General features: G+C 38.6%; 1 non-coding gene across 1 annotated transcript; it reads right to left on the bottom strand.

Moving 5' to 3' along the window:
- Positions 1-7,611: 7,611 nt before the first annotated feature.
- Positions 7,612-7,719, bottom strand: LOC129541859 (U6 spliceosomal RNA). The gene has a single exon (XR_008682917.1). It is a non-coding gene; the product is annotated as a U6 spliceosomal RNA (small nuclear RNA).
- Between the last annotated feature and the right edge of the window lie 1,249 nt (positions 7,720-8,968).

Below are 8,968 nucleotides of genomic sequence, written 5' to 3' on the forward strand. Positions count from 1 at the left end.
TTAAGTGGTGATTACTATTTTTATCTTTTAACTCATATTTTCCATGTTTTCTACAAGGCACAGAAGAATAGGTAGGGTTTTTGTTTGTGTTTAGGTAAGTTGTAGTGGTTAATAGTGCCAAATACTGTTTGAAATGTCAAGGTGCACACTGAGACTAGGCCATTGGATTTGGACATTAGGACTTGATTGATAGTTGTTGTCAATTTTCTTTAGAGTAGTAGTAAGTACAGAAACTAGACTACAGTGGGTTGAAGGGTGAACAGGAAGTAAAGAAGTAGAACTTATCTTTTCAAGGAGCCTGACTGAAAAAGAGACAGTGGTAGCTTGAAGTTACTGTTGTTTTAAAAAGTAATTTTAGCACTTGGAAAATAAGAGATTGAGAATAATCAGTGAATCAGGAGCAATCAAGGAAGAGGCAGGAGGAGGTGGGATCAAGCACAGAGAATAGAAACTGATACAGGGCATTTCAAGGAACTTCAGGTGTTTAACATAAAGCACTGAATGCATGCGGGACAGCAGTAGAAGACAAAGCTGGAAAAGTACAGGCAGGCCTGAAAGCCATGCCAAGATCTGTGGGAAAGCCTTTTAGGCAAAGATATTAAATATTTATTGTCAAAGACAGACATAGAACTATTTTTTAAAGATTACTCTAACTACATGTATGTGTGCTAAATTGCTTCAGTCATGTCTGACTCTTTGCAAATCTGTCAGGGGTCTGTCCATGGGATTTTCCAGGCAAGAATACTGTAGTGGGTTTCCATGCCCTCCTCCAGGGCAACTTCCCCATCCAGGGAATGAACCCTTTTCTCCAGATTCTCCTGTACTGGTGTACAGGTTCTTTATCACTAGTGCCACTTGCTTTGGAAAAATAGAGAAGAGACTGCAGGAAGGAAGAGTCATGCTGTCCTGTGCTTAGTCACTAGTTGTGTCCAACTCTTTGCAACCCAGTGAACTGTAGCCCACCTGGCTCCTCTGCCTGTGAAGATTCTCCGGGCAAGAATACTGGAGTGGATTACCATGCCCTCCTCCAGGGGAACCTCTGAACCCAGGAACTGAACTGGGGTTTCCTGTCTTGCAGGTGGATTCTTTACCAGATGAGCTACCAGGGAAGCCCATTGGAATAATTAAGGAGAAAAATAGGCCGAAACTAAGGAAAAAATGGCCAAGTTGGAAATACGAGGATGGATTTAAGAGATAATTAAGAGGAATTTTGATAGAATGAACAAGTTCAGCTGAGTTTAGTTCAGTTCGGTCACTCAGTCGTGTACAACTCTTTGCGACCCCTGGACCACAGCACGCCAGGCCTCCCTGTCCATCACCAACTCCCAGAATTTACTCAAACTCTTGTCTGTAGAATGAACAAGAAGTGGTTACAAATTGAGTGTGAAGACCTGCAAGAAGGGATGAAGGGGACCCCTCTTCATATCCCAGATTTCTAATAGGTAAAAAACGGAAGGCTGATGGTTTGTAGTTGGAAAAAAGATAATTTCCAACTTGAACACGTCTTATTTGAGATGCAATTGAGATAACCAAGGTATGCAATATGTATTTCAAAATTCACAAACCTAACAAACTAGTGGTTACCAGGGGGGAGAGGGGAGTGGGGAGGGGCAAGATAGGAGTAGAACATTAAGAAGTACAAGCTATTATGTATAAAATAAGGTACAAGGGCTCTTTGAGGAAAACACAATCGCTGCTGCCACAGCGTCCCAAGGCCACCGGCTCCTGCTCCTGACTCACCGCTGTTTGGGCAGCCATGGCTCTTACAGATACTTGCAAGACTCCTGTGGACCCAGAGGTGGCCATTCACCAGATTAGGATCTGCCTCACCAGCTGCAACTGTGAAGCCTCTGGAGAAGATATGTGCTGACCTGATCAGAGGCCTGAAGAAAAGAATCTCAAAAGTGAAGGGATGCTTTCAGATGCCTACCAAGACCCTGAGAATAGCTACAAGGGAAATTCCTTATGGTTAAGCTTCTAAGACCTCGGGATCATTTCTAGATGAGGATCCACAAGTGACTCATTGACCTGCACAGTCCTTCTGAGGTTGTCAAACAGATCACAGATCACCTTCTGATTATCAAACAGATAATCAGTTGTTATCCATAATAAACTACAAGGATACACTATACAGCATGGGAATATAGCCATTATTCTATAATGACTATAAATGGAGTATAATCTTTAAAAATTGTTAATCACTATATTGTACACCTGTAACTTATATAATATTGTACATCAACTATGAAAAGTGAAAGTGAAAGTTGTTCAGTCGTGTCTGACTCTTTGCAACCCCATGGCCTATACAGTCCATGGGATTCTCTAGGCCAGAATACTGCAGTGGGTAGCCTTTCCCTTCTCCAGAGGATCTTCCTAACCCAGGGATCAAACCTGGGTCTCCCTCATTCCAGGCAGATTCTTTACTAGCTGAGCCACAAGGGAAGCCCGTACATCAACTATACTTCAATAAAAAGAAGAAAAATAAAACATGTAACATGTGATACTTTAATATAATCTTGCAATAAGAAAGCACATGAAACCCAGAAAAACACATAGAACTCCAAAACAGAAAACATAAAATATGGGGACTTTCCTGGTAGTCCAGTTGCTAAGACTGAATTTCCAATGCAGAGGGTCTGGGTTCAAAGCCTGGTCAGGGAGCTAGATCCTACATGCCAAGACTAAAGATCCCGCATACAGATCTCTCATGCTGCAACTAAACCCCAGCACAGCCAAATAAATAAATAAGATATAAGATTTATTTGGTTATTTAAACTGAATATTCATTTGGTTATTTAAACTTTAGAACTAATATATGTCCCAGATACCACAAACAGAATGAAGGGCAAAAGATAAAATAAGGGGTTATTTTTTTCTTTTTAACAAAAGTTAAAGTGCAAATGGTTGGTAAATGATCAAAAAAATGTTTAATGAGACTCAAAGAAGCATCACAAAAAGAACCATAAAAGTTTTTGAAAATAATTATAGATTAATAAGTAATAAATTTGATAATTGAGACTATTATTACTGACTACCCACTAAACATTTTAATTACTTAGTAACTATGAATGAAAACTAATTAGACACTTTGGAAACATAAAAAATTATTGGAGTTAATTACATTTAACTAAGCAATTGAAATATATTAAAGTAGAAAAACAATTCCAAGTATTATTATACTATACAAGTTTACATTATTGGTCAAATCAGATACCTTGCTTGCAATTCAATTTCACTTCTAATTTTGAAAATCAAGCTAAAATTCTGGGAAGATTACATTAAAATCAATCCAAGAACAGTGTGTGGGATGTACTTTTCATTGTCAATGAGACAAGAATATCTACTAAGGAGGAAATGAAAGCATTTTGGGCTGTTGTGTGTGGCACAAATACCTGAGTCAGTTTGTATTACCACACAGATCTACTTATAGCATATCAGTTTCGAACAGCTATTACTGCCATCACGGATTTAACACCCTTATTAGCTGCTTTTAAATATTTTTTAGAAACAAATAAATCATAAGATCCTTGTTCAACTCCTTGTCCCATAATTTTTTGCTTAAAAATTACTGGTCATTTTGAACTTTATTTGGACATAATGTTGACTTAACATCTTAGAAACAATAATTCAGTCAGTAGACCCTAAAGTTAGTAATACTACTGCTAACTGAAGGAAAATATTACATAGGTAAGAATTCTTAGGGGGAAATAAAATGAGTTTTCTCAAATGCTTTTTTTGGAAAGATGTGACTAGATACCTGACTCATCTGTGGGAGTGATGCTTCATTTGTGTATGAAAATGTAAATCATCTCATTATCATGTTTCAGTCCCCTTTATTTTAGTCACCAGTAATATGATTGTGTCTTTATCAATTTTTATTGACTATTTACCCTAAGTGAAAAGTTGAAGTATAGATAGTTTCTTTCATTAAGTAATCTGTATCCTAAAAACTTCATAAAGAAAAAAAGTAGGAAAGCAAATTAGGAATATTTACAAGAGATACGACAAAGATTTATCTTCTAAATATATATATACCTCATTGATCAATCAGAAGAATGCTAACAGCCCAATAGAAACGTAGGTTAAAAGTAAAAAAAAAATTAACAAAAGAAGAAATAGATGGTCAATAAAAATACAGGGATGATAAAATGTATTCAGTTCAGTTCAGTCGCTCAGTCGTGTCCGACTCTGAGACCCCATGAATCACAGTGCACAGGCCTCCCTGTCCATCACCAACTCCCAGAATTCACCCAAACTCATGTGCGTCGAGTCAGTGATGCCATCCAGCCATCTCATCCTCTGTTGTCCCCTTCTCTTCCTGCCCCCAATCCCTCCCAGCATCAGGGACTTTTCCAATGAGTCGACTCTTTGCATCAGGTGGCCAAAGTATTGGAGTTTCAGCCTCAGCATCTGTCCTTCCAATGAATATTCAGGACTGGTCTCCTTTAGGATGGATTGGTTGGATCTCCTTGCAGTCCAAGGGACTCTCAAGAGTCTTCTCCAACACCACAGTTCAAAAGCATCAATTCTACAGTGCTCAGCTTTCTTCACAGTCCAACTCTCACATCCATACATGACCACTAGAAAAACTATAGCCTTGACTAGACAGACCTTTGTTGGCAAATTAATATCTCTGCTTTTTAATATGCTGTCAAGGTTGGTCATAACTTTCCTTCCAAGGAATTACATACTAGTTAGTTCAGTTAAGTTCAGTTGCTCAGTCATGTCCGACTCTTTGTGACTTGCAGCATGTCAAGCTTCACTGTCCATCACCAAATCCCAGAACTTGCTCAAACTCATGTCCATCAAATCAGTCATGCCATCCAACCATCTCATCATCTGTCATCCCCTTCTCCTCCTGCCTTCAATCTTTCCCAGCATCAGGTCTTTTCCAGTGAGTCAGTTCTTTGCATTGCATCAGGTGGCCAAAGTATTGGAATTTCAGCTTCAACATCATTCCTTCCAATGAATATTCAGGACTGATTTCCTTTAGGATGGATTGATTGGATCTTCTTGCAGTCCAAAGGACTCTCAAGAGTCTTCTCCAACACCACAGTTCAAAACCATCAATTCTTTGGTGCTCAGTTTTCTTTATAGTCCAACTCTCACATCCATACATGAATACTGGAAAAACCATAGCCTTGATTAAACAGACCTTTGTTGGCAAAGTAATGTCTCTGCTTTTAGTATGCTGTCTAGGTTGGTCATAACTTTTCTTCCAAGGAACAAGAATCTTTTAATTTCACGGCTGCACTCACCATCTGCAGTGATTTTGGAGCCCCCCAAAATAGAGTCTTTCACTGTTTCCACTGTTTCCCCATCTATTTGCCATGAAGTGATGGGACCAGAAGCCATGATCTTAGTTTTCTGAATGTTGAGTTTTAAGCCAACTTCTTCATTCTCCTCTTTCATTTTCATCAAAAGCCTCTGTAGTTCTTCACTGTCTGCCATAAGGGTGGTGTCATCTGCATATCTGAGGTTATTGATATTTCTCCTGGCAATCTTGATTCCAGTTTGTGCTTCATCCAGCCCAGCATTTCTCATGATGTACTCTGCATATAAGTGAAATAAGCACGGTGACAATATACAGCCTTTCCCAATTTGGAACCAGTCTGTTGTTCCATGTCCAGTTCTAACTGTTGCTTCCTGACCTGCATACAGATTTCTTAGAAGGCAGGTCAGGTGGTCTGGTATTCCCATCTCTTGAAGAATTTTCCACAGTTTATTGTGATCCACATAGTCAAAGGCTTTGGCATAGCCAATAAAGCAAAAGTAAATGTTTTTCTGGAATTCTCTTGCTTTTTCAATGATTCAATGGATGTTGGCAATTTGATCTCTGAGTCTTCTCCCTTCTCTAAATTAATCTGGAACATCTGGAAGTTTACTGTTCACATACTCTTGAAGCCTGACTTGGAGAATTTTGAACATTACTTTGCAAGCGTGTGGAATGAGTGTAATTGTGTGGTAGTCTGAGCATTCTTTGTCATTGCCTTTCTTTGGGATTGAAATGAAAACTGACCTTTTCCAGTCCTGTGACCACTGCTGAGTTTCCCAAATTGGATGGCATATTGAGTTCAGCACTTTCACAGCATCATCTTTTAGGATTTGAAATAGCTCAACTGGAATTCCATTACCTCCACTAGCTTTGTTTGTAGTGATGCTTCCTAAGGCCTACTTGACTTCTCATTCCAGGGTGTCTAGCTCTAGGTGAGTGATCACACCGTCGTGATTATCTGGGTCATGAAGATCTTTTTTGTATAGTTCTGTGTATTCTTGCCACCTCTCCTTAATATCTTCGGGTTCTGTTAGGTCCATATCATTTTTGTCCTTTATTGTGCCCATCTTTGCATGAAATAATACTAGTTAGTAAAGAGGTATTAAAAAAATATATTCATCTATTTAATTGTAAAGATGAAACTATGAAACCTATTATCTGGAGTACAGTGAGATTGGCACTGCATTCATACATGTTTGTGTAAGTATAACTTGGTGCAAACTTTCTGGAAAGCATTTTGGCATCTAGAAGAGTGTCTTAAAAAACTTCGTAATTGTTGAATCAGTATCTCACTTTAAGAAATGTAATGAATAATCAAAAATGGTTAAAAATAAGTACATACATATATATAATATTTTAAAGTCCTAAAACATAGTAATGGAGAAGTTATTTTGATATGTTGGGATACTGAGCCACTTTATTAAGTGTCATGTTCAATAAGAATATTTGATGATTTGGGGAATGCTCACAATAAATGAAGGGGTTATATATTAATATGTAGGTGTATGTAGTATAAAATATTTATAAAAAACACTGCTGTGTTTGTCTTATGTATCAATCTGGTTGGGATCTGGTACCAAATTATTTAATCAAACACTAATCTGGCATCACCGACTCTGTGGACATGAGTTTGAGTGTACTCCGGGAGTTGGTGATGGACAGGGAGGCCTGGTGTGCTGTGATTCATGGGGTCGCGGAGAGTTGGACACGACTGAGCGACTGAACTGAACTGAACTGAACTGAATCTAGGTGTTACTGTGAAGGTATTTTATAGGTGTATGTAATCTCCACGACCACTTGGCATTAAGTAGATATTATCTTCAATAATGTGAGTAGACCTCACCAATCAGTTTAAAGCTTTAAGAACACAAGCTGAGATTTCCTGAAGAAGTTCTGTGTTAATATTGAAACATCAGCTCCTACCTGAATTTTCAACAGGTCCTACAAATTTTAGACTTGCCAGCCCCCATAAGACTGTGTTCCAATTCCTTAAAATAAATCTCTTTAATATATGTGTCCTATTGGTTCTGTTTCTCTGCACAGTCCTGACCGTTTTAACTGATAATATCCTATCCTACATTCTAGTTTTCTTTTCCTTCCCAACAGAATCCTGAATTTTATAGCTGGGCACTTGGCTACTCAGAGTGAAGATTAGATTTCCCTGAACCATGTGACAAGGTTTTGACCAATGAGGTATAAATAAAAGTGTTGAGTGATACTTCCTGAAAATCTCTCTAAAGTGGTTGGGCAGTCCTTCTCTTCTTTCCCTGAAAATTTCTCTAAAGTAGATGGGCATTCCTTCTCTTCCTTTCCAGAGCACAAACGTTTTCTTTTCTAAAAATATGAAATGCTTCATGAATTTGCATGTTATTCTTGTGCAGGGGCCATGCTAACCTTCTCTGTTTCATTCCAACTTAGTTCATGTGCAGCCCAAGCAGGGCTTCCCAGACGGTGCTAGTGGTAAAGAACCCTCCTGCCAAAGCAGGAGTCATTAAAAGACGCAAGTTCAATCCCTGGGTTGGGAGGATTCCCTGGAGGAGGGCATGGCAACCCATCCCAGTATTCTTGCCTAGAGAATCCAATGCAGAGAAAAACCTGGCAGGTTACAATCTATAGGTCACGAAGAGTCAGACACAACCGAAGCAACTTGGCATGCAAGCACACAGCCCAAGCAAACGTGCACAAATGTGTTCTATCTGTCCTCTTTTGTACCAGGAGGATGAGGGCCACACCCTAGAGATGGCAGAGTTGTAACCCAGGTATATGAATACCTCATGAAACCACTATAGCAACCCTGGACTACCTATCTCAAGATTGCTGTTACATAAGGGAAGAGAACTTTGTATGTTAAACAGTATTTCTAACTACTGTTCATTTGAATTTTCTCTTACATGCAGGCAAACACAAACCTAACTGATGTACTACATATGAATACATAACTAAAAAGAAATATGTTAACACATTGGTTGTAGTTAAACACATTGGTTGTAGGATTTGGGGATTTGTTGCTGATTTATATATTTTCTTTCTGTTTTTTACATTAAATATATATATTAATTACTCAAATAATAAATTTTCACTAAAAATACTGAAAAAAATAGGAATTATTTTTCCTAACAATTTTTGTAATGATTGTAGATATTGTGAGTAAAACATAAAAGATGGATCTCATTGTGTCTTTAAAAGATAGATGATAGCCTTTAATATTATCATTAAAATTTTATACACTCAAAACAAGTCAAATGAGTTTAAAAGCTTAGCATTAGGAAAAGAACCCATTCATTTCAGTTATTTTCATCAGTTATGTATGCATTAGAAGAGTGAAATAGTTCTGCAAATTTTAGTAAAAAACAATCAGTCCCCTGCTCTCCTCTACCTTCCCCAATCCTACTTCCTATAGCAACCACTTTCAATTGTGTGTGTCTTAGTCACTCAGTCGTGTCTCGATTCTTTGCGACCCCATGGACAGTAGCCTGCCAGGTCCCTCTGTCCATGGGATTCTCCAGCAAGAATACTGGAGTGCTTGCCATTTCCTTCTCCACCGGATTTTCCTGACCCAGGGATCAAACCGCGGTCTCCTGTGTTGCAGCCAGATTCCTTACCATCTGAGCCACCAGGGAAGGTAAGCTATTACTTGTTTGCTTCTATTTCCCCAAATAACATAAACCACCCCCACCCCACCCTACCCCTGCT

Source organism: Moschus berezovskii, chromosome 4, assembly GCF_049115385.1.
Source record: "Moschus berezovskii isolate FMDL1 chromosome 4, NW_MosBer_1.0, whole genome shotgun sequence".
NCBI lineage: Eukaryota > Metazoa > Chordata > Mammalia > Artiodactyla > Moschidae > Moschus > Moschus berezovskii.